This window comes from Cavia porcellus, unplaced genomic scaffold (assembly GCF_034190915.1).
Source record: "Cavia porcellus strain 051 isolate PalLab524CR breed Dunkin Hartley unplaced genomic scaffold, mCavPor4.1 scaffold_21, whole genome shotgun sequence".
In the NCBI taxonomy this organism is placed as follows: domain Eukaryota; kingdom Metazoa; phylum Chordata; class Mammalia; order Rodentia; family Caviidae; genus Cavia; species Cavia porcellus.
The window spans coordinates 65,151,030-65,177,568 of NW_026947504.1; the positions used below are offsets into that span (position 1 = coordinate 65,151,030).

The 26,539-nt window shown below is 31.7% G+C and overlaps 1 long non-coding RNA gene across 3 annotated transcripts in view; it reads right to left on the reverse strand.

Moving 5' to 3' along the window:
• LOC106025137 (uncharacterized) overlaps positions 1–26,539 on the reverse strand; it is an 83,760-nt gene that overhangs the window by 46,815 nt on the left and 10,406 nt on the right. For all 3 annotated transcript variants that reach the window (XR_010041839.1, XR_010041841.1, XR_010041840.1), the window contains exons 2-5: positions 26,417–26,507; positions 19,025–19,084; positions 8,621–8,712; positions 1,934–5,417 (exon numbers count right to left, since the gene is read on the reverse strand). This is a non-coding gene — a long non-coding RNA (uncharacterized LOC106025137). The remainder of the gene's footprint in view (positions 1–1,933; positions 5,418–8,620; positions 8,713–19,024; positions 19,085–26,416; positions 26,508–26,539) is intronic.

Here is a 26,539-nt window from a genome sequence, read left to right on the forward strand (position 1 = left end):
TTAAATGAGTTAATGTGAAAGTTTCCAGTGAAGGAATATGCTAGCAATTATCACTTCTACCATTAACAGTAGCATTTAAAGCTTGAGTGATTTTCAAACACACTTTGGAAAAATCTACCACCTTACTGGATATTCTTATTTGATCTCAATCATTTTTCATTAAAGAAACACTCAAAGTTTATTTGCCTGTTTCTGCAAGGGGCAAACAAACAGCAATGCTGATATTCATTAAAGTATTTACAATTGTCAAGAATTTCACGTATTATTTGGAAAAGTAGCAGAGTAGTCTTAAAAAGTACTTTAACTATAAAAAGTAAGGATCTAGCATGTCATAAAATTACCTTCTCAACTGAGATATAGTACTACTTTTCTATAATGAAACATGCCAGGAAAACTAGACCCAAAGCCACTTTCAGTTTGGTGGACTTCACTTAGTGAACACTAAGTCTAGAACACTTCACTTAGAAGTCTAGAACACTTCACTTAGTATAACTGGCTACCTATTATGTGCTTTAAGAAGTAAGGAAAGATCCAACTGACACTAACTTCCCCTCTTATTTTACTAGAACTTCTAAGTATGGGAACTATAAACCCAAACTATGGATCATCTTAATGTTCATCTTATAAGCATCAATGAACGTCTTCAGTTTGCTCCAAATTGAAAATGTATGGTGCAAGTTCACCTTTATTCTCCTTTGAGACCTAGTCCTGTAATGGATTTCCACATTTCCTTTAAGACAAATTTCTAAAAACTTTCAGAAATATTTAACAACTAAGTCCCTATCCCTAGTATTTTCATTATTTTATACACTTCAGGCAAATGATATGCTTCTGGTAAGATACTAAACATCTTTAGAGTTCCTTCCTTATATACTCTACATTCTGATGAAACTATGCTCATTTCTAAGAAAAACTGGAATGTTCAGCCAAAAGTGACTTTTAAGGACTAGGTGTGGTGGGAGACTGCTGAGTGCTTTGTACACTGGTTTTTCTATTTCATCAATTTTAAGCACAGTCCACAGCTAGTACAAAGCCCTTGTTTTAGTTTTTGTCTCACTGAAACTTAATCCCCCAGTTTTGCTCTGCAGTGCAATAATTGAATCTCACATTTATTTTCAAGTAAGCTTCTTAGTACTTCAGTGTAAGTATTTTAATGACATCTAAATTCATTTTCCCATTCTTTCAGTAATGTGTTGGTTCAGATCTGTACTATATGTGTGGCCTGGCAAAGTGCCACACACCAAGACTTACAGTTAACAATGGTTTGGGAAAATGTTTATTAACAAATATTGACAGTTTAACTGGAATGCATGAAAATTTACATGCTAGTTTTGAAATTTATTGAATCCTGACCTATAGAACCCAAATTATAATACATCTATATAGAAATCAAGACAACCTGGCATTGCTGAAAATAAGGAATAGTACTCTGAGGAAATTTAATACAGGAAACATTTTCTTCCTGAGAATATTAATATACAATTTTCCAGAAAAAAAACAAGTTATCAATTTTTATTTTTTAAAAGTTATCGATTTTTAAAGCTCCAGGCTTTTTTTTTTTAAAATTTAGACAGGATCTTGGGATGTAGTTCAGGCTGACTTTGAAGTCCTAGTTGAATCTCTCACTTCAGCCTCCGGAGTGCTGGGACTAGAGGTGTGCACTGCCACCCTAGTAAGGTTCCTTCAAATTCTGAATGCACCTAACGTTAGAATCACTAATTTTAAAATTGTATGACAGTGTGACTATAATGAAACTTTTAAGTTTACTTTTGGGTCTTTTTCCTAAAGAATGCAATATTCACTAAAATACACGGGTAAAAGCATAATCTATTTGAAACCTGCATCATAGATTTGTGGTGACAAACATTCCTCCCTTTCAAATAGTCAAATTTTAGACTTTTAAGGTTTTTTTTGGTCCTGGGATCGAACTCACATTATGCTTGCTTGCCAGTTGAGTAAGTTTTGTTAATCCAGCTGTTCTTCAAGTTCTCAAGTTTTTGTTAAACTATAAACTGTTGGGGTGTGAGAAAAATAGGTTAAAACACAAAATTTGCTTACAATCAATGTTGGTAGTCTGACAAAAAGTATTCACTGTACTAGGTCAAAAATTTAGTCTACCACTGTCATCCTTACATTTTAAGACTATGTGTTTAGGATGAAGTATCTGTTGTCATTAACAGTGAGAAATGTTTTGAATACCAAACATGAATTCCACAATTTCAGAAATTTCATTGATAAATTTGATTATTGAAGTACAAAAGAAGAAACAAACTCGTAATTTAATGAACTGTTTCTCAGATTTGAACAAGTTATGAGTTTACTATTTCATGAGTTACTGATTATATTTTCCTGATCACTTCCTTCAAGATGCTGGAAAGGCACTTTTGGGGGTGATACATGGGTATGACAAAGGAAAAAGGATAAACAATGTTTCAACATTTTTAAAGTATGAGAAAAATTAAACTTTATTTTTACACATTAGATATAACAAGGTTTCTTAAATAAAACTTAAAAAATTCTGAGCCAGAAGCACTTTATGTTTCCTTTCTGATAGATGCTCTTTCTTATCACTAGAACAATAAATTAAGAAAAAAGGCTGAGGATGTAGAAAACTTGCCTAATACTTTTGAGGCCAGGGTTCAACCCCTAGCACTGAAAAAACAAAACAAAACAAAAAACCCCACTAAACATGCAATTAGATATGAATATAAGGCTAAGAATCATAGTTGTCTTTGGTCACAATTATTATTTTTTAAACTGATTTTTTACTTTTACAAGGTTTGTATGTATATTAATTTTTATGCTAAGGAAACATTGAGAATTTTAATACTGTTAATTAGGCCTGAAAGTTTCATTGAATATCAAATACTTCTATTTCTTTACTGAGACTATTAGTACAGTTTCCAAACTAAAATACTTACCTTCTGAGGTTTTAGGAGGTGGATGAGTATGGAAACAGTGAAATCTCTCTCAACCAAGTACCCAAGTAATTAAGATCCCTTTCATCCCAGTAAGGTTTATCTCTTATTCAAGTAAAGTTTTTATAGTGAATATTCTTAACACTTGATAACCTTTAGTCACTTCAATTTTTTGGTGATGCTGAGGTACTCTACCATGGAGCTACATCTTCAGTCCAATCACAGGCAAAGTTTAGTTCATTAAATATTCACTTATATATTTTAGTCAGTAGTACAACATTCTACTGAGTTATCAACCTTTTATTACTAGAGGCTTAAAATGCTTCCAATTTCTTATTATAAACTTTATAATAAATTCATGGATTACTGCTTGTTTAGGAAGGTATTTGTTAAAATGAAATCATAAAACATACTATAGCTGGTTCGCGTGTAACTATATAAAAAACACAACTAGATCACTTGTCAGACTATATTAATATTTGATCTTTGGAATTTGACATTTAGTTTTTTTGAGTGACATTCTGAAGTTCTGGATGTCTTAGTCCACTTGCTTATTTCATTACGTCTTTTGTTTTTAAATTTTTATCCATATTGCTAATAACCAGAAAGGTTAATATATATAAATAAAAGAGGCTCAATTAATGGACCAGTGTATACGCCTCAAGTGAGTTGAGAGAGAAAAACATTAAGAACAAGATATGCCAGGTATGGCAAAAGATTGCTCTAATTCCAGCTATTCAGGAAGCTGAAGCAGAACTGGAAGCCTGAGGCCAGCCTGAGCACCTTGGTGAGATCCTGTTTAAAAATTAAAAAAGAAGGCTGGGGATGTAGCTAAATTCTCCTTGGTCAATCTTCAGTAGTGGGTGTGTATGAGGGACAGAAACACTTGCCACATGAGAGATTTTGCTTCATTTTTAAAAGGGTATTGAAACTAGTTAAGGGAGAACTAAAGTGGTGATACACGATAAAGAAATATAGGAAGGAAAATGAAAAGATTAAATCTAGTCCATCTGAAGAAAACTGAACAACTCAGAAAAGGCTAAAGCAAAACCACAAATAATCCAGCTAAGAAGCGAGTTTCACCATGTAGGAAAAAAACTGTCTTAAAAGATTAAATTAGTGGTATATATAGGAGATGAAATTAAGACTGAAACAGAGACAACTCCTCGGTCAACATGCTCTAAAAAGAAGAAATGAGGAAGTACTTAGTTATAGCAAAAAGGAAAAATGACTGTGGTAAACTAGGATTGTTGGCGCCTGCTGCAATCCCAGCACTTGGGAGGCTGAAGCAGTAGGACTACAGAATTTGAGGCCAGCTTGGGCTATATAGTAAGTTCAAAGTCAGCCTTAAACATTTTGTGAGATCCTGTCTCAAAACAACATAACAGAACAGAAGATTATGGCAGATGAGAGATAAACAAATTACAGGGTGTCTCTTGGAACTGTTAACTCTGACTCCAGCTATGTTGATCAAGTGGAAAACAATTTCAGATCACCAGAGTAAATTCATAAAAGCCTGACCATTACATACTATTAACCACCTATTCAGATATTTCCTTTGGACTCTAAATGGTCTCAGATGGAGGTTCTAATTTTGAACCATATTCATAAAAACACTATCTTATTTGTGAAGATTAAATAGACTGAGGCATATACAACTGTTAATGTTATTCCTAAGAAGTACAAAGAGTTGGGGCATGGTGATGCATACCTGCAATCCCACCACTGAGGGAGGGTAAGGCAGGAGGATCACAAGTTCCAATCTAATCTAGGCAACTTACCAATTTATACTGTCTCAGAAAGCAGGTGGGGTTGCCTGTGGATGCAGTTCATTACAAAGGCCCTGGATTTAATCCTCAGCCAGTATCTTGCTTCACACCACCACACCCATACCACACACACAAAATCAGCAAGTAACATCATTTTGCACTGATATTTAAAAAAAAAAGCCTAAACATTTTGCCAAACTGTTTTTCACTGCATATAGCCTTTAAAAAAAAGAAACAGGGCTGAGGGAGAAGCGTGGTGGGAGAATGCTTGGTAAGCATTATAAGGCCCCCATACACACCCACTACTGAAGGTTTGACCAAGGAGAATTTAGCTACATCCCCAGCCTTCTTTTTAAATTTTCAAACAGGGTTAGCCTTGCAAAAAAGGAAAGAAAAAAATTAGAAATTGCTGAACTTTATTTCAGAGACACGATAAAGATGTACGCTCTTAAGTTTTTGGTGCAAGTCAATTCTGCATTGAAGGAGTTCGTGCTATTAGTAATAAAACACGAGCCACAAGAAATCCACTAATAGAGAAAATAAAACTTTTTAGTAGATGGGACTGTACTGGATGATGGACTCTTCTTTCCCCAAATATGTAAATGATATACCTAAATGCTTATTACAGCCAAGTCTATCTAAAAATTTTAGAACATTAATTTTTCTCCTTTTTAATATTATTTAATGAGAACACTTAAAACTTTTTCCATGAAGGGAAAGTAATATCCACCTGCAAAAGGAAAAAAAAAAATACAATTTGATTTACAATGTCAATTTCTAAATAAACAATAATATTAATTTAAGAGCTTATATTTTATAAGAGTATAAACTTGATTATGGCTAAACTATCAATAATAATACTTAGGCTTAAAAAACACTTATAACTACAATAAAGAATATATAACTGGAGAAAATTTTTAATGTTAAATATAGAATTGAGTCTTGTAAGTTTTGAAATCTTTATGGTCTTGACAAATTTGTAGTTGTACATAAGGATGCAAGTTGAATTGGTAAACTATTAGAACATTCTTCTATCTCTTGGATACTCGCCTGCAGTCCCCTTAGCTCCAAACTCAAGTAACAGGCTAAAAAATATTAGAAAAATCTGGCATCAATTTAAAAAGAAACCTGAATGTAAAGGATTAGGATTTTTTCACCTAAGAAGACCGGAAAAATGAAGACTTAACATATACTCACTTATATTTCTTCTTTGCAAATAGCTCAATTAAGATTAACATTTTAAAAACCTGCATACTATTAGAATAGTTTTTTCTTTTGGACTGGAGATTGAACACAGGGTCTTTTGCATGCTAAATACATGCTCTACCACTGAGCTACAAGTCCAGTTCTTGCTTGCTCTTCCAATATTTTGATTTTTCTTCAATTCACTGTCAGGAGTAAGAAGGTGGAAGTTTTCATGTAGTATAACACCACATAGTCCCTCAAATGTGGGATATGTTGATACAGATTCTCTTGCTAAATGTAAAATGCAGGATTTTTTTCTTTTGAAAGGACATTAAACACCATTTTCTACAATCTGACTTTAGATACATTTAGAACACACAGAGAAAAGTAACTTCTGGATTATTTTGGAAAATACTGGACAGTATATTGGACAAACTGCAATTCATTCAATAAATATTTCTAAGTTTCTATTTTAGGGCTTGGAATAATTTTAGTAGAATCAAAAATTATAGTATTTTGTTAGTCCTATAATGGTTATGAAATAAATAGGTTAAGAGTTTAATGACTGACTGCTAAAAGCACTAAGGCAGTATTATCTCCATTTAAATGATGGCATTTAATCCCAGATACCATACGTAAAATATATTCTTCCTTATTTGGGGAGAAAAAAAAGTTTTTTTTCCTGCAAGAAAAGCCATATATTGTTCTTAAACGAAAGTTTTGTCTTATACCTTCAATAAAAACTAAAATAGTTTAAGATTTCAAAAATACAATTATTGGAAATAATTCATTAAGGACTGTTTTTATTTTGTTCATTTTCTCTTCAGTTACAGTTGAAAAGGGTAAGATGCTGCTTGTAGAAAAAAATAACACCAGATCTATGGCATGTTACACACAATTGTTAGATTTATCGTATCATCTTAATAACTTAAAAAACTACAAATAAGAAAGAGAAAGTAGAGTATTTTTTTGAATTTAAACTAAAAATATCTTATTATTACTTACATCTATAAAATTAACATTAAATCACAAATTGGTATTACCCTAAAGTATCATTAAAAAAAAATAAAGCAAAACTTTTTGACTTGTAAAACAAAAACCTTCAGCTAAGGATTGAAACAAGTGACAATAATAGACTATTAAACAATTAAAACAATTTAAAACAAGTGACAATAATAGACTACTATGATGTTAGAAGAATTAAGACCCTGTTCTGTGAACCGTGCAAAATAATTTGACTGTGCTTCCTCTGTTACCCAATCAACAGGTCAATCATCTATCTGTATGGCTTTTCCTACTTTTAAGGTTATGATTAAGTGCACTGAAATTTTTTTTATCATTAAGTGCATTTTGAGATGAAGATTAGGAATTTAACTCCCAAGATTTAGATTTCCCTTTCATCAGTTATAATGAAATATTTAGAAATATTACTAAAAATTACCTTTTAAATTCTGTTCAAAAATGCATAATACGTTTTATACTTTATCTATAAACAAGCAAATACCTAAAGTAATTACCAGAGAAAATTATTTGTTCCATTTTAAAATTCTAAGTATTTGCTTTGAATGCCCAAAATAAATTCTTCTCATACTTTCTAAGCTCTTTTAAGAAACCTTTTGTAATTCCACATAAAGGTTCTGGGGATTGAATCTAGGGCCTTGCACAAGCTAGGTCTACAAACCAGGAACACTCTTAGTCCTTTACAAACTCCTAATGGCACACCACACAATTATTAAATTGCAGTTACAGTGGACTCTGTATTTGTGGATTCTGTGTCTATGAACTCAACTATGGATCAATATATTTAAGGAAAAACCTAATTAAGTACTGATAATACACATTTGTATAACATTTGCATTAGTTATATAAGTAATCTAGAGATGATTTAGAATTAACAGGAGGATGTTCACAGGTTAAAAGCAAATATCACAGCATTTTATGTAAGAGACTCTAGCATTGGCAGATTTTGGTATCTATGGGATACTTGGAACCATCCTTCATGGATACCAAGAAATAACTGTCTACTATTTAAATAGACATAATAAATATAGAAAGTTATAACTAACATTTTAAAATAATGGATATTATATTATCAATGATACTGAAAATATATCACTTAAATTCAAAAAAATTACTAACATTAATATGCTTTAAGATACAGTTGTAGATTATTGCCAACCTTACTTCAGCAGCACAGTTAATACTGGAGATAATTTTAGAATCTTAACACCAATATTTACGTGCTGCTAAGGCACTGCTGACATTGCTATCATATGAGCTATAAGTAAAAGAAATATATTTTCTTCAGAAGATCAGATCCTTGTATTTTTGAGGCAGCACAATATGGCCTGCACCTTTTCAAAATCCACAAACCATTATGTGCTGCTACTTTACTCCAAGGTTTTTTGTTGTTTTTTTTTTTAAACACACATTAGTACCTGAAGAATAAAAAAAAAATTAGGAAAAAAGTACATTTTAAAAATCCATGTTTAAAAGATTTTACAGTGATATATGCCCATTACTATCTGTAGAAGCTTTTAAATAGAATTTATTTCTGCATCAAAACCTAAAGAATGCCTACCATCTGTTCAACATAGTGCTCTAAGTTAGGAAATACGAATTAATAGGAAAAGGAAAGCACATTTTTCTTGTGCCAACTTAATAAGGCAATACAAGTAAATCTTTAAATTTTTTGAAGGTATGTTTTCCTTTTATAAGTAAAAATTGATTCATAAAAATTATTTTTACCTTATTAAGAGCAGAATTTTGCTATTAACAAACTGCATTTTGTTCCTTGTTGTATATCTTTTAAAAGACATCTTCATCAGGACAGGTAAAGACTTCATATCAAGGGAAAAACATGAAATGACATACAAGAGTACAGTTTCAATAAATGTAGGCTGGCAAAATAAAAACATACTTTTAAATAAAGACTAGAAGCCACGTGAAATATTTTAATACAAAATATAATAAAAGTATACAAAGCTCCAAACCCATTCCCCCGAAATTTTATAAAAATCTATATATTAGCACTGAGCATTTATCCCCATTAGAATGGTTACTCTGAGTTGTGCATTACTTGGTGAGTAGTTACACATCCAGATTACGAAGCCTTGGAATGACATTCTCTCACTGTCATGCCTGTCCACCTCACTCTATTCAGTAAGAAAGAGAGTACACTCCTAGTTTCCTCTTCAGTGTAGGAATGTGTTCCTACAGTGTTCCTCTCTCCAAAAGATATCAGAAAACCATCACAACTCTACTCAAGGCTCAAGAACCTTTTTGCCTCAACTTTCTTATTAAGATGGCTTTTCAAAATCCACATTATTTCTATTACAGTATAAAAAAGTGACATTCATAACCAAAGCAGTGACATAAATTCCACATTAATATGTTGTACTTTCCTCATTATTAAAAAGTACATATAGCTATCCTTGCATTTGAGCAATCAGTGATTCATATACTACTCTATTATTGTCAAGTTTCTGTATGTACTTATGGAACAAAGGTTAGGGATCTTCCTGCCTCAGCTTCCCAAGTATCTGAGATTATTAACATGTGCTTCTATCTCCAGCCAGCACTTTTTAATATGTAACCTAGATAAATCTATTGCAATGTAATACATATTTGTGTTTTTCAATTACATTCAACAATTTTAAGGTTTCTCAAAAAAAATGTTTTAATAGTAGAATGTTTTGGTAACTTCAGAGATTTCTCCCTATTTAAATTTTACTTCAATTTCGACTAAGATAGTTAAAATAACTTTTTGAAAACCTGAAAACCATAAACTATTAGAAACAATGCATTCCTACTCCACAAAAATACAGAAGTTCTTGATTTAAATGTATTAACAAAGCAAAAGGTTCAGTCAAACAAGAAGGTACATCTTTCTTGTATTCAACAGCAGTAGTAATCTCTTCCCAGTATGATAAGATCTGATTTTTTTACCCTTCCATTTACCTTCTAGGCATTACAGTCATCAAAAGTGGTTACATTCTATGCCTCAACAAGGGGTTATTTTACTGACTTTCTCTTGAGACTACAAGTTTAAACTGTCTCCTCTGTCACAAAGGATATTTAGATGCTAATACATGATGTGAAGATTTTTCCAGCTAGTTTGTTTGACATATCATTTTGAATACTTAATCTTACTAAATCTAGCATCAACACAATTACAAACACTGATTACTTTCTTCTTATATGCTTCAAAATTTTCCCATGAATTTCTAAGAAACTAGATATGTATAACCACTAAGACAGAGAATGATTATCTTTGCTTAAAAGTGGAATGACAAGCACAGTGGTGCATGCTTGCAATTCCATCTAATTGGGAGAAGATTCCCCCAAGCTTTGAGGCTAGCATGGAATTTAGCAAGACCTGTGTCAAAATAAAAAGGGCTGGGGATGTATCTTTGGGTAGAATGCCCATGAGTTGAATTACCCAGTATTGCAAAACAAAAAAAAAAAAAAAAAAGAAAAAAGGAGGGGAGGTGGGGGATGGAATAATGCACAAGTGATGTAATATATCTGAAAGAAAATTTTAAGTAATGTATTTCATTTATATCTTTAGGGAAAGGTCTAAGCTAAGAGGTATAACTAAAACAATTTCACTGATATGGTAATTTTTTCATTATCCTATTACAAAGTCCCAAGTTTTAGTAAATGTACAGATAAACTTTACAGGATCATATTAAAATTTGCTCTTGCTTCTTGGATATAAATGGTTACAAATGAAAAGGCTACATGCTGGGCACAGTGTGCATACCTGTAACTCTAGCACTGGGGGTGGCTCAGGCAGGAACATTTCAAGTTCTAGCCTCACCTAGGCAATTTAGTGAGACCCTGTCTCAAAATAAAAAATGATTAAAAAAAAGATAACCATTCAAATAAAAAACTGAAACAAAATAAAAAGAGCCTACATTAACTAGAGAAGATTCTTTTAATTCAGTGTTGTGTGTGAATAAGCATGCAATAAAATAATGTTCAGACACAATCTGAAAACTTTTGTAATTTAAAAAAATGTACATTTGGAGTTTAACTGAATGCAAAGTTTTCTAGTTCTTTTCTCCCCTAATCTGTATATACATCTACGCAATCTTTAATTCTTTACTAAAGCTACTTTTGGAAGTTAAAATACACAGAATTCCCTTTGTTTTTATCCCTATCTTTAAGGAAAATTTAAGTCTATCATCAGAATTTAATCAAGACAATTTATTTTAGAAAGTTCATACATATAAACTCCAAATGTTATTATTTTGTTAAGTTCCCTTATATACAACATTAAACTATGCAGAAGACAAACATTTATGTATTTTATTTGATGACTTTTTACTTTCCAGGCATGACTAAATTATGAATATACAAGTTAGTCAAGAAGTGTCATTTGATAAGAACATATTATTTACCATCACATTTTTATCATAGCTATTTTCTTTTATTCCCTTTTGTGTCCTAACTATAAAAAGTACCCATTGTCATTCTCTCTTCACATTCAACTTTTGTTGTATGCTAATCATTTCTTGTATAAAATTAGCTACCAAAAGAACTGATTCGTTTTTGAGATTTCAATTTAACTATTTCTTTGCCACTCTGCATTTTATACTTCTAATTACATTGGGTTTTCAGGTGGACTTTCTATGCTTAGTCATACAAACTTCCTAAAATTCACATATTCACCTTATATATCTGATTTTCTAATCAGAGCCTATACTTTTTGCCATAGTATCAAGGACTATATAATCAGAATCTATACTAATATTATCTCTCTCCAATGGAAACACTATCATTCCATTTAAAAGTTCTCTTTTAAAGAATCATGAAAACCAAATGCAACATATATGGCACATGTCTGTAATTCTAGTTACTCAGGAGGAATACAAATTTGAGACCAGGCTGGGAAACTTATGTGAGACTGTCTAGGAAAGAGAAATAAATCCAAATGCAATATGCACTTCTCTAAAATAATCTAAAATTCAACAGGTACTGGGTGTTACTACACTAAGAGATTATTATGTGAATGTGTTGTAAATATGGTGGTTATATATTAAGAGTATTTACATTAGAGAAGCATAATGAAATAGTAGTAAATGGATAGCAAGACTGACCAAGCATGACACTCCTCTAGTTACCAGGTAAAGTGGGAAGTAAAACAAATCTCTTTTGAGTGCACCAATTAGTTTTTCCTAGTGCATGCTTCTTCAAGGCAGCCTAAAGAATAGAGATGCTTATAACAAATTATTTTCCAATTCTTTTCTCCCCTAATCTGTATATATGCATACCCAATCTTTGATACTTCACTAATGCTACCTCTGGAGGTTAAAATATTTACTAATTCCCTTTGTATATATTCTTACTTTTAAGGACAATTTAAATCTATCATTTCAGGTACATTTTCATTTCAAACTTTCTAGTTAATGCTTGATTTCCACTTCCTACAAACTTATGAATATAGACAAATGTTCTTAGTACCAAGTACGATGCTGAGTAAATAACTGATTTCACTTTCATACCTATCTTTTCATTCAAAATGTTCTAACTACATGGTAATATTTTCCTGAACTATCTCATGCCATTTCTTCATTCTTGTATCCTGGTTCAATGGAAATACCATAGTACCCTACCCTTTAAAAATCTGTTTTCAAGTTTGATTGCTGGGAAAAAAAAAATACAGAAAGAATCCTAAAGACTGATGTAGAGTAAAAAGCAGGAGCTACTAAAGAAACAAAATCAGAAAACAAAACCATCTTATTTCTTGCCCTTTTATCTTCATATAATAGTCATAGCTTCAAATTTGGTGGTTTATATTCTAGACGATGGGTTCTTAAGTATGTCTACTGGCTTTTTCATTCTTATGCTCTCCCAAGAAAAAAGAGTCTTTGAAGAAAAGACCAAAAAAAGTAAATTAAATGTCTTAAGAAGTAAACTTGAATACAAATTTGAATAGATGGCAGTCTTTAAATACCTTGACTTTCTTTCTACAACTGAAAAAAACTAAAATTTTAAAAAAAAGGTAAAACATAAAATACACATGATTCTCCTTTGTAAATGGTTTAAAACTCTTAATTTTGTTTCTTCTAACATTTTTTGTTTAGGCATATTTACTTTTTATTTTATAAGTTCTCTGATATCAGTTCATTTAGTTTATGTAAGACATTACCGTATTTAACAAAAACATTTAGAAACTCTAAGGCATGTTGCCTAACTTATAAAACCATCCTGACTGCATCAGAATTACTGGTGAATTTCTGAATTTCTAGTTTATTATCAATCTAATAAGCATCAGTAACACAGAACAGGTAAACTGAGACCAAACGACCTAAGATGAATCTTGCTCTGTCCCTTAGGAATCTCTTCTCTGGATAAGTTACTTCAGTACATAGACTTCTGGTTCTTCTTCTGTAATATGGGACAAATTTATGCCTATTTCATAGCTCTGTCATTTACATTATGTAATATTAAACTTGTGTGAGCACATCTAGCGTGGACAGAGATAGTCATTAAATAGCTGCTAAATCTAAATTTATAGCAGGATTTGACATTTCAGACAGATGACAAAAGAGAAAGATTGTGCAGTCTGGTTTCATTAAAAAGTAAATTATTAAAAAAAACCCAGAAGTACATGATTCATAAGAAAGGCAGTATACTCTGTACCTTGGCCAAATGGAGTATATTGAGTTCTATAAACAATATTTTAAGATAAACAGTATAAAATGTAGGTGACTCAGCGTGGGATATCCATGTTCATGGTCTATAATTGATTCTGTCAAAACCAGTGGAAGACCCTTGGTATGTTTTGCCTAGAGAAAAGACATAACACTATTTTTAGAAGAAAGGTCTAGGGTCAAAGAATGAAGTTCTATCTAAGCTGAAACCTGCTCTCTTATGAGATTTTTATTTTCTGCTAGTTATCATCTGCATAAATACAATTTGTAACAATAAGAAAAAGTTTACTGCAGTTCTAACTCTAATATTCTATGGCTAAAATAAAGATCATTTTGAAATGACTTTTAGAATTGTGTTAATACACTTTTCATTTCTGTGACAAAATACCTGACATAGTCCCTGATCACTTAGCTCTGTTGTAGCACACTGCATGATGGTAGGAATGTGTGGCACAAGAGGTCTTTCAATTCATGACAGCCGGGAACCAAAAAAGGAGACAAGAAAGACCTGGCTAATAATACCCCTTTTAAGGACTTGTCCTCACTGACCTAACTTCCTTCTATTAGGCCCCACCTCATAAATTTTCCATCTTCAAAATAAATAAATAAAATAAATAAATTTTCCATCTTCAATAGTGACACAGGTTGACAATCAAGGCTTGAACACATGGGCCTTTGCAAAAAACAGTTAAGCCATAGCAACTTCAAGTTGTCTTGTTTAGGATTTAGAGAGCAAACTGACAATTTTGTGCATAAATTTGATTATAAAGTACCAAATTCTAAGGGCATAAAGAACTACTATGTATGGCTAAACCTGGATATAAACAGTTGCATTATTAAATTAAAACACACTGGGTATGGTGGGTCATACCAGCAATCCTAGTACTCAAGGGCTATAAAGCAGGATGGCTCTAAGCCTGAGGCCACTTTGAGTTCAAAGTCAGAATGAACCATACAGTAAGACTGCCTCAAACCAATTTTTACAAATTCAGGTTAAACTGATATTGTTTCTCTAAATATTTTTGACTGAGACTATGAAATCTGATCAGAGATAAGGAACTTGAAAGTGATGGCCTTCTTTGTAGTTCATACAATGAAATATTTAAAAATTTAATTTTCATGAGTTACAAATAATTTTTGCTATGAGAAAATGTAATTACATAAGGTAAAGAAAAAAATTGGGGGACAGGCAGCACTGAGCTATATCATTTTTTAATTTTTAAAAATTGTGACACAGGGTTTTGCCAAGTTGCCCAAGCTAGGCTTGAACTTGTAATCATTCTGCCTTAGCCTCCCACAATGCTGGGATTACAGACATACACCAACACATTCAGCTAAAAAATTTTAGTAACAAAAATAATCATAAATTTGTTTTTTGGTTTTAATAGGATGACTGAAACTGATAATTTTGGTCAAACAATTGTGGAAACTAACAAATGAACATATATTTCAATTTTGTATTCAATTTACTTCTCTTTTTACATGGAAATAAATTTAAACACACAAGTTTCAGACTAATAGGAGCTACAATTATATCTAATGCTCTGGGAATGTTATCTTAGAGCTTCAAATTCCTACTTACCAGAATTCCTTATATTTGTATATTTAAGTTACTGTTTAAATCAAATATGTGGGATATAATTTTGAATTTTCTTAGGTAAACATCGAATATAACTTCATAAATAAATTATTATTTTCCTTTGACTCTTTACAAACTGAGAAGTTTTCCAGGATGGGGAAACACAAGCCTATAATTTTGGCACTAAAATTAATTTTATTGTTGCAATTTTTTTGAGAACATAAACCTATGAAAACTCAGCTTTAACTCAATTATTCTGTTAAGCACACATGGCAACTCTATGAAGGCTCTGAAGACAGTGAGTACCTGATATTTGACTAAACATTGTGTAATTCTTAGAAAATAGTGGTTATTTGAATAATGACCAAGAAACAATTATAGTACTTTGTGAACTTTTCCTGTGTTCATAAATTATAGGCTGAGTATGGTAGCATGTGCCTGTAATCCCAGCACTCTGGGAGGCTAAGACAGGAAAATTTCAAATTCAAGCCCAGCTTGAACAACTTAGTGATACCTTGTCTTAAAATAAAAAAAATACAAAAAGGGCTGGGAGATAGCTCCATGCACAGGTTCTGGGTTTAATCTCTAGTACCACCAAAAAAATAAATTTTAAAATTATAAAACAATCTGTAACTTTCAGGGTGTAGATTTGATACATCTACTAAATAATAGTAATTCATCTTACTTCTTTACCACCAGTACCACAAAAAATTTATTTAAAATATCTATAATTTTCTTGTGAGGTAGACAGTGGTTTACATAGGACTCTGTTTCTATCATGAATAAATTAAAAATCAGATTTTCAGTTGTCTAGTGCATATGATTTTTATCAAAAGCAAAACATATTATCACTTGCTATATCATCAATAACTGTCCCACTGATTGAAATAGTCTTTTTCCAGTGCTTTGGGTTCATCCTATATTTATACTATTTTTTATTCAACAACAGACAACATTTTCTGGATTGGCATCCTTATAGGCCAATGCTATTTTATCACCAATTTGATAATATTTTTAAAAATCTCTTGATAACTTGTCCTACATGGGAAACACTGTCATTTCTCTTTATAGCTTGAGATAGGCAAATTGATGTCTCTTAAATTAGGAAGTAATTTATCTAGATTAAAGTTGTTTGCAGGACTACAGACACAGACAGCACTAAATAGTGAATTTTCTGTTTTATGTTTATCTTTTTGTTTGCCTGTTTGTAAAGTCAGTTTCTTAAGATCTTTGCTACTTTACATAAAAAGATAATATAATGCCCTTAACTGCTGACAATTCTCTATAAAGATGTTTTAAAGATCTAAATAACAGTTACTTAAACTCACATAACAAATACATAATTTAAGTATATGTATTTAAAAACAGAATGCGAAACTCAAACAGTTCAAAAAAGTGGAAACCACGCAGAGGCAAACAACAGTAATCCAAACTACTTGGGAGGCTGAGGTCAGCCTGGGCAGTTTAGGGAGACCCTCCCTCAAAACAGAAAAGGATCGGGAATACAGCTCAGTATGAAGGTCCTGGGTTCAAAGTTCAGTACAGCAAAGGGGAAAGTAAAAAGAAAGCTATGACTATTTCTCAGCCTCTTGTCAGCAACAAAAGGGTTAGATGTTTAAACTGAAAGGCAAACTTAATATGGAAAAATGAACCCAAATCATTGCCATTATTTAATTTTTAAAAATTATTTAATTTTGACAGCACTAAACATAACACACATTCCATAAAATAATAGTTCAAAAAAATCCCTGTTAGAAGAACTATTTAGTGTTAAACACTAAAAGTAAGAAAGGAGGACATACCAAAATCACATAGCATCACTGACTACTGTAACCATGTAACTTTTTCTGGATATTATTTAATTGGAAATATTATCACCTAAAATTTACAGGAAGAGAATGCCACATAAACTACCTACATAGAAAATACCACAGAAGCAGTCCAACTATAAAATATGGCAAATGATCTATGTTTGAAAGATGCTGGAAAACAGCCAAGAAAGATGATTTGCTTTGAAATTTATAAAGGACATAAAATAAGCTAAAGTATATAATGTTATCAGTACTTATAAATCAGGAGGTAAATGATATATATTTCTTTTTGAAAAGTGGATCAACTGCCAATTTACAGGAGAAATATAATACCAATATAAAAGATTTCTTTTCCTAAGAGTTAAGTTGAAGAAAAGCTGAGCTGGCTTCCAAGGGACCAATTAAGGAACCCAACCCCGGATTACGTAGGATTCTTTAGGGCTTTGCAAATGTTTCCATTCTAACTTTCCAGAGAAAAAAATATGAAAGAAAAAAATTAGAAAAATAATTGACCTGTGGCATTTGGCTACTACTTTGCAAACTGGCTCATTATTAACAGTTCTCAGCATTTAACTGATCCCTCACCCCCTCCAAACCTTACAATTTATTGAGTTTGATGGCCGATCTACACTCATAACATCAACCCTTTAATATACATATGATCTGAAACACGAAAGCAAGTATGTGTTAAAGGAAAGCATCTGAAGCACTAGCTTTCATTTAAACAAGCCCATGCTTCAACACCTTTAAGAACAGAAACAGCTACACTTGAGTTTAGTTTTCTTTAGAGATGGAGAATTAGCTCAGGGAACAGAAAGAAATTAATCATTTTAGTAACTTAAGAGTCTCAAATACTTTTAGGGAAATAAGTATACTGTGCATTTAACATGTCCCTAATCCACGAGTTCTTCCACAGATACAATTTCAACTAACTTGTTAGAATTATCATATCAGAATTACAAGCTTCTCTAAAGTTAAGTGAATCAGGAGCAAATGATTCTTATTCTAATAAAGAGGTATGCATGTATGCAGTATATTCTCACAAAGTTGTGGTTCAGATTTTGTGACCTCTGTCATTTGTAGATTTTTTCCTTAGAACCTAACTAATAATTGTCCGTGGAAACACTGAACATTTTCACAGAAACACAAACATCATTTGCAATTGCTTTTTTGGTGGGAGGTTTGCAAGTAGCCAACACCAGTGCATTATTTAGCTTTCCTTGCTGCTGACTGGCAGCTGCCCTATAACCCATCTCTGGCACATGCACCAGCATTCCCCACATGTTTTGGTCATCTTAAAGCCATAAGACCCCTAACATGCTGCCAAAATGCCCTGCACCTTTTAAGGCTTTATTCATACAGTATTTTAATAAATTAAATTACACACATATTTAGGATTTAAACTATAAAATCAGGCATATATACGGCATTTTCCTAACCATATATGAAGTTTGTGGTTTTTAACAATTTGTGGGGGCTCTAGGATCCTCAAATTTTGGGGGTCCACTGTATATATAAAAGGAAAGGGAATGCTTTCCTGTTTTAATAGTTAACTATGAAGTGGCTCTCAAAGAAGACGCAAGTGTTATCTAGTGAAATGTAAAAAAATTATTTCAAGTAGAAAGGATACTATCTATTTATTTGGAGACAAGGTCTTGCTATGTAGTTCAGGCTGGCCTCATATTTGCAGAGATTCTCCTGCTTCAGGTTCCAGAGTGCTGGGATTACAGGTGTGAGCCACCACACCTGACAGCACTCTCAATTTATAAAATTTTAAGATAAATAAGCCTAAGTATTGTTAATTAAAAAGACCACTACTTATCTGCAAATGTCTCTGAAGGAAAAAGATTCAAAATTGTGATTCTTAAACTTAAGAGATAATAGGACCTAGCTATAAAATACTTCCCTAAATAGAAAACTTATCCAAGGCTGTATTAGTTTGCTCTAAATTTAAATTAACATTAAACCTCAGTGTGTAGGGGAATAAGAGATTGAAAAGCTGATGTCTAGAATAGAAAAAATAATCAGAAATGAACTGAAAAATGATACCAATGGTAACTTTTTATAACAATGGCAGTGGGAATTGATAGTTAATACTTACAAAATAAGAACTGCTAGGCTAAGAGGCTGTTTTATTACGGTCTTCACTTTATCATGAAACCTAGGGAAAAGATAAAAGTGAAGACTTTAAGCATTTGATCACTGAAGTTAGAATACTTTCGATTTGAGATCAACAATCATTTATTTCTGATGCTTACATATCACAGAATTATAGAATACAGCCAGCAGCAGCATTTACATTATTTATAATGCAGTTAGTTTTTAGATTTTTCTATTGCCTTCTGAAACAGAAGTAAAATATAAGTAAGTGTAAACAAAACTCATACTTCAATGTTTAACTTGGAGTATGCTGAACTTCTGGAGGATATCACAGAACTGCAGATATCTTAAATTATTTCAAGATTATATTCCAAGATTGATGTCTCTCACTCTTTATTAAATGCATACATTCACAATTATGGATATAGTTCCTAGTGTGCTTACTCTGATCCCATTCCACTCACTGAAAATGCAACCACACCACAGACTTATACATTTTATATAAATATTACATGACTGTATATTATGTTCCTACAGTTTTTGTTTTTGCTGAAGACAGGTATCCGGTGATATATACAACTCTCATTTTAAATGCTATATAGTTTATTGCAAGGCTATGTTACCATTTACCATTCTCCTGTTGCTTAATATTTACATTGCTTCAATATTTTGCTACTAAAAATAAACAAGATGTGTTTAAAACATGTCTGAGCTCATCAATACCATTTCGAATCTATTGTATCTTCAGCTTTATTAGGATATTTCCAAATGTGCCAACAAACAGAATATGAAAAGTTCCCCTTTTTCATTTGAAAATACGAAAAATTCAAATGAAAATATTTTTTTAGAAAAACAACTGTCATCTAGATGAAAATTTGTACATGATCAATTCTTTCTGCTTTCACCAATTATGTCTAACACAGGCATACTTAATGTTTCAAACACATGGACTAGTAAAATTTGGCCCAAGGCACCTGCACAAAAAATAAAGCTTTGGTAACAGATTTTTCTTCATAGAATTGAGGTTACACTGATAACTTAATTATAACTCTTGTTACAAAAATTCCCAATTCAAAAGACAAAAAAAAATTTTTTTTAATTTTAAAAAATAAAAATCAAGAGATATGAATAGTTTACTGGGATGGAACAAAATTTCACTATTTCATTTTATCCAATGCTTCTAATATGTAGTGTCCTGAAAAAAAAAAAAAGAAAAAGAAAAAGAAAAAATCTGGTACAGGCAGTAAAAAACCCACAAATTCCAAAGCCCCACCTCCAGAGGTTCTGAAATAGCCAGTGTCTGGAAAAATGTTTTATTTTAGGTTATTGTGGTACAGGTGGTCCACAGACATTAAGTGGGAATTAATGGAGGAAAAGATGTTTTCAAAGTAGATAACAGTAATTAGTGTTACCTGTTAAAGTATGCCAAAGTATTTTTTAAAAAAAGGAATTCGAATATGCTTGACTTCACAATGCCAAAATAAGTTATAGTCTCATTTATTATTTCATATGAATAAGGTCACATTATAAATGACAAATGCTTTTTTAGGTAGTAATACCAGAGAAATAATATTCTATTTTGCAGTTTATTGTGTTTGGTAAGAATGAGAGTGATCAGGAATGATTTGTGATAAAAATAGGGAGAAACTATAGTTGTCTTTTAAAAATAAAGAAACTCAAAATAAAAAAGAACAACATAAAAGATAATAAGTAGGGAAACAGATCTTTCTCAAAGGGAAAGGGGGTCAAGAGATGGTGAGGAGGGAAAGAAAATGGAAAAAGAAATTCGAATGTACTTTGTATATGCACCAAACCCACATGAGGAGTGTATACATTGTGTATTACAAACATGTATAAAACACCAAAAATAAAGTAAAGGGATCAAGAGATGGGATGGGTGGGGAAGGGAGGAAAGGACATAAAAAAGGAATTAAGAGATTTTCATGTACAAGTTTCTGCCAAGTAAACATTATATAATACACACATGTACTAATAAAATAACATTTTTAAAATGCTCTTAGCAATAAATAATCAATAACAAAAATATAATTGCTACTGAAGCTGGGTGTGTAACTTCAGAACTCTGGGAGGCAGAGGCAGAAGGGCTGAAAGTCTGTCTATCCTGGGCAACTTGGTGACTGTTTAAACATAAAAATATAGTTTTTAGAGTAGGGAATGCAGCTCAGTGTAAAGGTCTTGAGTTCAACCATCAGTACTGGGTGGGGTAGGGAGGTGTATTACTGCAAATGTCAGATTTTAAACTGGGATATTAGGCTTATCCATTAAAACAAAAATGTTATTTGTAGTTTGCCACCAACAGTTTTATAAACAAAACTGGAACTTTAAGTGTAAAATCCACTTTCCTGTAACTATAATCTATAGAAATTTATATAAAGAGAAAAATGTGAATACTTAGGTTATGTTTGTACAAATTCATATTGTACAAATTAAGAACTCTTGTCTATTATTCAAAAGTACAAAGTCCTATTTCTAAAAGAGTTAGAATAATCTGAAGTGATATTATTTTAATAAGAAATAGCAGCTATACCACTATAATAGAGAAAATAGTTTAATAGGGAGGAAAAATTAGGACAAGGTTTTAGCTGTGGCCTACCTTGTTTCTTGTTATTTATAGCAGGGAGTAGTATAGGATTTTTTAAATGATAGCAAAATCAATAGCCTTGTTTAAACGAGGTCAAAAAAGTAAATGTAGGATTAGAATATGGCCCAAAAGTAGGGAGAAAAAGTAAACTATTTCAGTATGGCAACAGTAACCTTTACTTTTCTTTCCCAAGAAAACTCTCTTTTTTTTTTCATTTTCTGTTTCTCTCTCTCTCTCTTTCTTTCTGTACCAGGGATCGAACTCATGACCCCCAGCTTGCCAGGCAGGCGTTTGTGCCACTGAGGTAAATCCCCAGCTCTGTGTTTTCATTTTTTGAGACAGGGTCTCCCTGTGCAGTTCAGAGCGGCTTTCAACTCACTATCATGCCTAGAATAGCCTCAAAGTAGGATCAGCAGCTATTTAGTTAATAACTTTTTTTTCCAGCCTATCAGCTTAAAAGTGAAAACCATGAAACATACCATACATAATTCCAGAAGATAATTTTCCATTCTAATAATTTTTTCATAAATAAAAATTAAATGAACTAAAACTATATAGTAAAAAATAATAGCCTAAGGACTATAAGCACCTGCTGTTTTCTTTATGCTAGAGCAAGAAGAAAACACTTTTCTCTCAACAAAAGTGTCCTCCAAACTGTATGAATACACTGAAAGCTGGGGCTTTTACACCTGGTCTGTAAAGATGGTGGGGTACTGTATATTGATGCTATCTAAAGAACAGCTGATAAGCAGTAGTTATCCCCTAGCTTCCGTTCCCAACTGTAAGGGACAAGAAAAAGGTTTGGGGTGGTAATATTTATTTATTAACTTTCACTGCTGCTTCTGCTTCTTAAGTAGCAAGTTAAGAAACTATCTGTAATTAATACAGAGGAAAAAAAAAGGGTTCTGCTCAAGCTATCAACCAAGTCTGCTTATATCACCGTATGATAAAATTGTGATTTTTGTTTAAAAAGTGGGTAAACACAGTAAAGACAAAATTAGTGTTTTGGTTCAAAAGACAATCTGCAATGTAGGCATAAAGTAAAAAAAAATCAATGGCACACAATAATCATCAGCTCCTAAGATTAAACTGCTCAATTATCAAGTCACTGAAGAGTTTTAACCAGTTATAAGGCTGAACGCATAAAGAGGGTATCATTTCTAGCTATTCTCCAGGAAATAAAGTGCTCAAATTCCAATAAAGAAATGAAGTTAATATTTTGCTTACAAAATGCCCCTGGCTTCCTCCCAGGTCCCACATATTTAATCACCACCATATGTCTGACTTCAGACACTATTAGCAAAGAATAAAGAGTTTAACCCATAAAGATTTAACAAAAATCTCAACTATCAAAAAAACTTCAATATGCAATTTACCTACTTAAAATGTAGCTACTTTACAGAGCTTAGTAACATAGACTCAACCAGTGATTAAGACAAATGGAAATACTGATTCTGTTGAATTACTAGCTATAAATACATAATGCTAAAGACCTATAACTTTAGGGACTGGGGATTTAGCTCAGTGGCACAGAGCTTGCCTGGCAAGTGTGAGGTCCTGAGTTCAATTCCTGATACCCTCCCCACCCTGCACCCAAAAAAAGACCTCTAATTTTAAATGTAAATCATGTTTAAATTTATTTATTTTTAATTCTTTTGTTTCCTTTTGAGAGAGGGTCTTGCAATGTAGTTCAGGCTGGCCTGGAACTCAGGATGATCCTCTTGAAGACAAATACCACCGTGCTTCCATGTTTAAATTTAAATGGAAACCAGTTTGGGAATTTAACTCAGAGGCATAAGCACTTGCCTTGTAAGCTCAAGGTTATGAGTTTGATCCCCAGTACCAAAAAAATAAAAAATAAATGGAAACTATCAGCATTTAAGCAATTTTTGATTCAGAAAAAGTCAGAAAAATGTGAAAGTATTTTGACACATTAACTCATACATAGATTACAACTGGCAATTTAAAATAGTAATACCTAGTAACAAAGTCTAGTTTTTAAAAAAATAATGAAATTGTAGCAATATTTTAAATTCAGATCATATTTTATAAAACAAAACTACAGCCTTTTATTTTTATCAAAATTGAAAAAAAATTTTTTTTGTTTAGCAATTCAGTGAGGGATCAATGTTAAAAATCCATTACATTTGAAGGCCACAAGATAACAAGATAACTTTGTATATATTTAGTATGAAAGCTATATGATGGAAAAGACTATTACTGAAGAATTTTTTAAAAGCAGACATTCAAAAATATAATGAATTAATCCATTTCAGAAATCACACTTAAAACATACTGCATGTTTGTCTTCCAAGAAATTCTAATCATGAAAATAGGAAAGTAAAACCAACCCAGGTATATATTAATGGAATATCAAGTCTGGTTTGTAGTGCTAGGAAGAGAAACTGTACTTCAAAATGATAATTAAAACTTAAACTCTCACAGTAATTAAATGTTGGCTTTTGAAGAACACTGATCAGAAAACACTAGTTCTGATACATCAGGTCTCTCCCTTTCTTTTCTTTTTTGCTGTTGTTTTGAGGCAGGCTCACTATATAGTGCAGGTTACCCTTGAACTGACCTACATAGCCCTGGTTGCCCACCAACTCACTATGATCATCCTGCCTCAGCCTCTCAAATTCTGGGATTACAGTTGTGCACCACCATCCCAGCCACACTAGGTCTTATTTGAAGAAAAACAATAGAACTAGATTAAGGCTATTATTTAAGAAAAAGAAAAACCAAAATACACACATGCACAAAGTTGCTTCAAATAAATGTTTAAAAGAATTTTTATTGAGTTAATTGTATGTTATTAAAAAAAATCCTGTTACATTCTAAAACCTCTATCAAAGCAAACTGCTATACTTTATAAAACTGCTTAATTACATTGCCCTTTTAATCCAGTATTATATATGTCAGACAGACTAATGAAGAAAATTTAAGTTTCTTTGTTGAGAGACAGATTAAACACCCTAAAGACAACTATTTTAATAAAACAAAAACAGACAATACTTTAGGGCCAATCAAAGGGTTAATTAGATATAATCAGGTTTGCAAATTTGAAAGCCAAAATCTTTACAAAAATGGATCTTAAGAGTTGATTAAAAGAAACCCAATCAAACATAACAGTAAAAACCTTTAACAATTGACAATAACACACAGTATTAAGTAGGTTAAAGTTTCTCACATTGTGAGAAATGATAAATACAAGAAAACTGTTAATAACTATTGATGCTTTTAAATATTACTAAGCAAAATTTTTAGAAGTTTACAAGCAACATAACTACAGAGAGGACAACTGTATGTTAAATACTTGTTTTCAAACAGTAAGTTTTGAAACTTTCAAACATCATACATTGTAAGTTAGGAAGAACTCTGTGATTGTATATTTTTATTTAAAATATAAATTCATTATGTTTTTCTTCCTTCATTTAACTTACTAAGGCCATGTGAAAGACACCTGGATTGAAAGTGATAAACTGAACCCAGATACTCATTTTTAAATTTTCATCTTCATACTAATTTGGAAACTAATTAACTTGGGGGGGGTATGTGTGTTTATTTTCATTGTATTCAAAATAAACTGCTTTATAACACTCCAAAATGAAAGTTTTAAAGATATTCTATACTGTGTATTTATCTTAAACAATCTCCTTACAGAGTGACAATAAAATAATAGCAGAACTTCTATAATATATTAGATTTCTATTAAATTTTAACATTTAGCCTCAACTGCCGACAGAGTCACATTCCTGGATCATCTATCTAATAAACTGTTTAAAGCTAAAAGAAGTTCTATGACCATGACAATTATACTTCAATTTTAAGACTAAATTAAAATTTTTCTTATAAAAACAAACCTTTAGGATTTCCCAAATCTTAGTATTTTTAGTTGAATATTTTACAAAAAAATTGTTATGTTTTGGCAACTCACGAAGAAATATCTTCTAAAAATATTACCATTAATAGTTTACTGTTAAAGAATTAACCAACTATACTTAGTAATACTGTTCAGCATTAATCTTCATTGTATCAGGTCACTATTTAGAAAATAAAAATTATACTAGCTAAATACCTAATGAAAATTTCAACTGGAGGTATTAAAAAAAAAAAAAAAAAAAAAAAGCCAGAAAAACGATACTGAGGTGAAGTATTTTGGAGGTTAAGATAATAAAAGTTGTTGGTTGTTCAGATATTCTACAAGTTTATTATTAAAGAGTTAGTAACTTTTGATATGAACAAGTTGAATGTTTTTAATCAGAGAGAATCTATGAGTAAGAAGCTAGTTTCTGCTTAAGAAAGCAGGTTTTTCAGTTTCAACCAAATTGGCACTTTTGGTTAGGACAGAACTTGGAATGCTATGTGTCTTCTTCAAATTGTCTCAATCTCTGCTAACTTGTAGACTCTATGTACTTCCCAAACTAATAGCCAAAAACCAAATTCCATTTGATTTAAATTCATTTTATAAAATGAAGTCTGCTACATACTTATTTTACATAGCACATTGTAATAACATTCTTAAAGAAAAAAAATCATTACGCAGTTATATACTCTTGGGAAAAAATCTGTTAGCGTTGGATCTAATGCAATTTGTGATCATCAATTATATTTAAAAAATCTGGAGTTTTAATAAGCATGACAACTCAGTTTTGACCAATTCACAGGACTTTTAAATTAATTTTTAATTACTGATTTTAGTTCACCTAAAAGTTTCAGCATCAGAAATTATCAAGACCACTTTTGCTGCAAAGATATAAAGTGATATGCTTTTAAAATTCATTAGTATACCTTAATCTCCTAATCATGTTCCAATGCATGCGAGTATTCAATCAAAGAACTTTGGTTGTTTTCCAGAACTGGCTCACTTAAAGGTCAAAACCTGCAATAAAAATGTCATGTATTAGAACATGA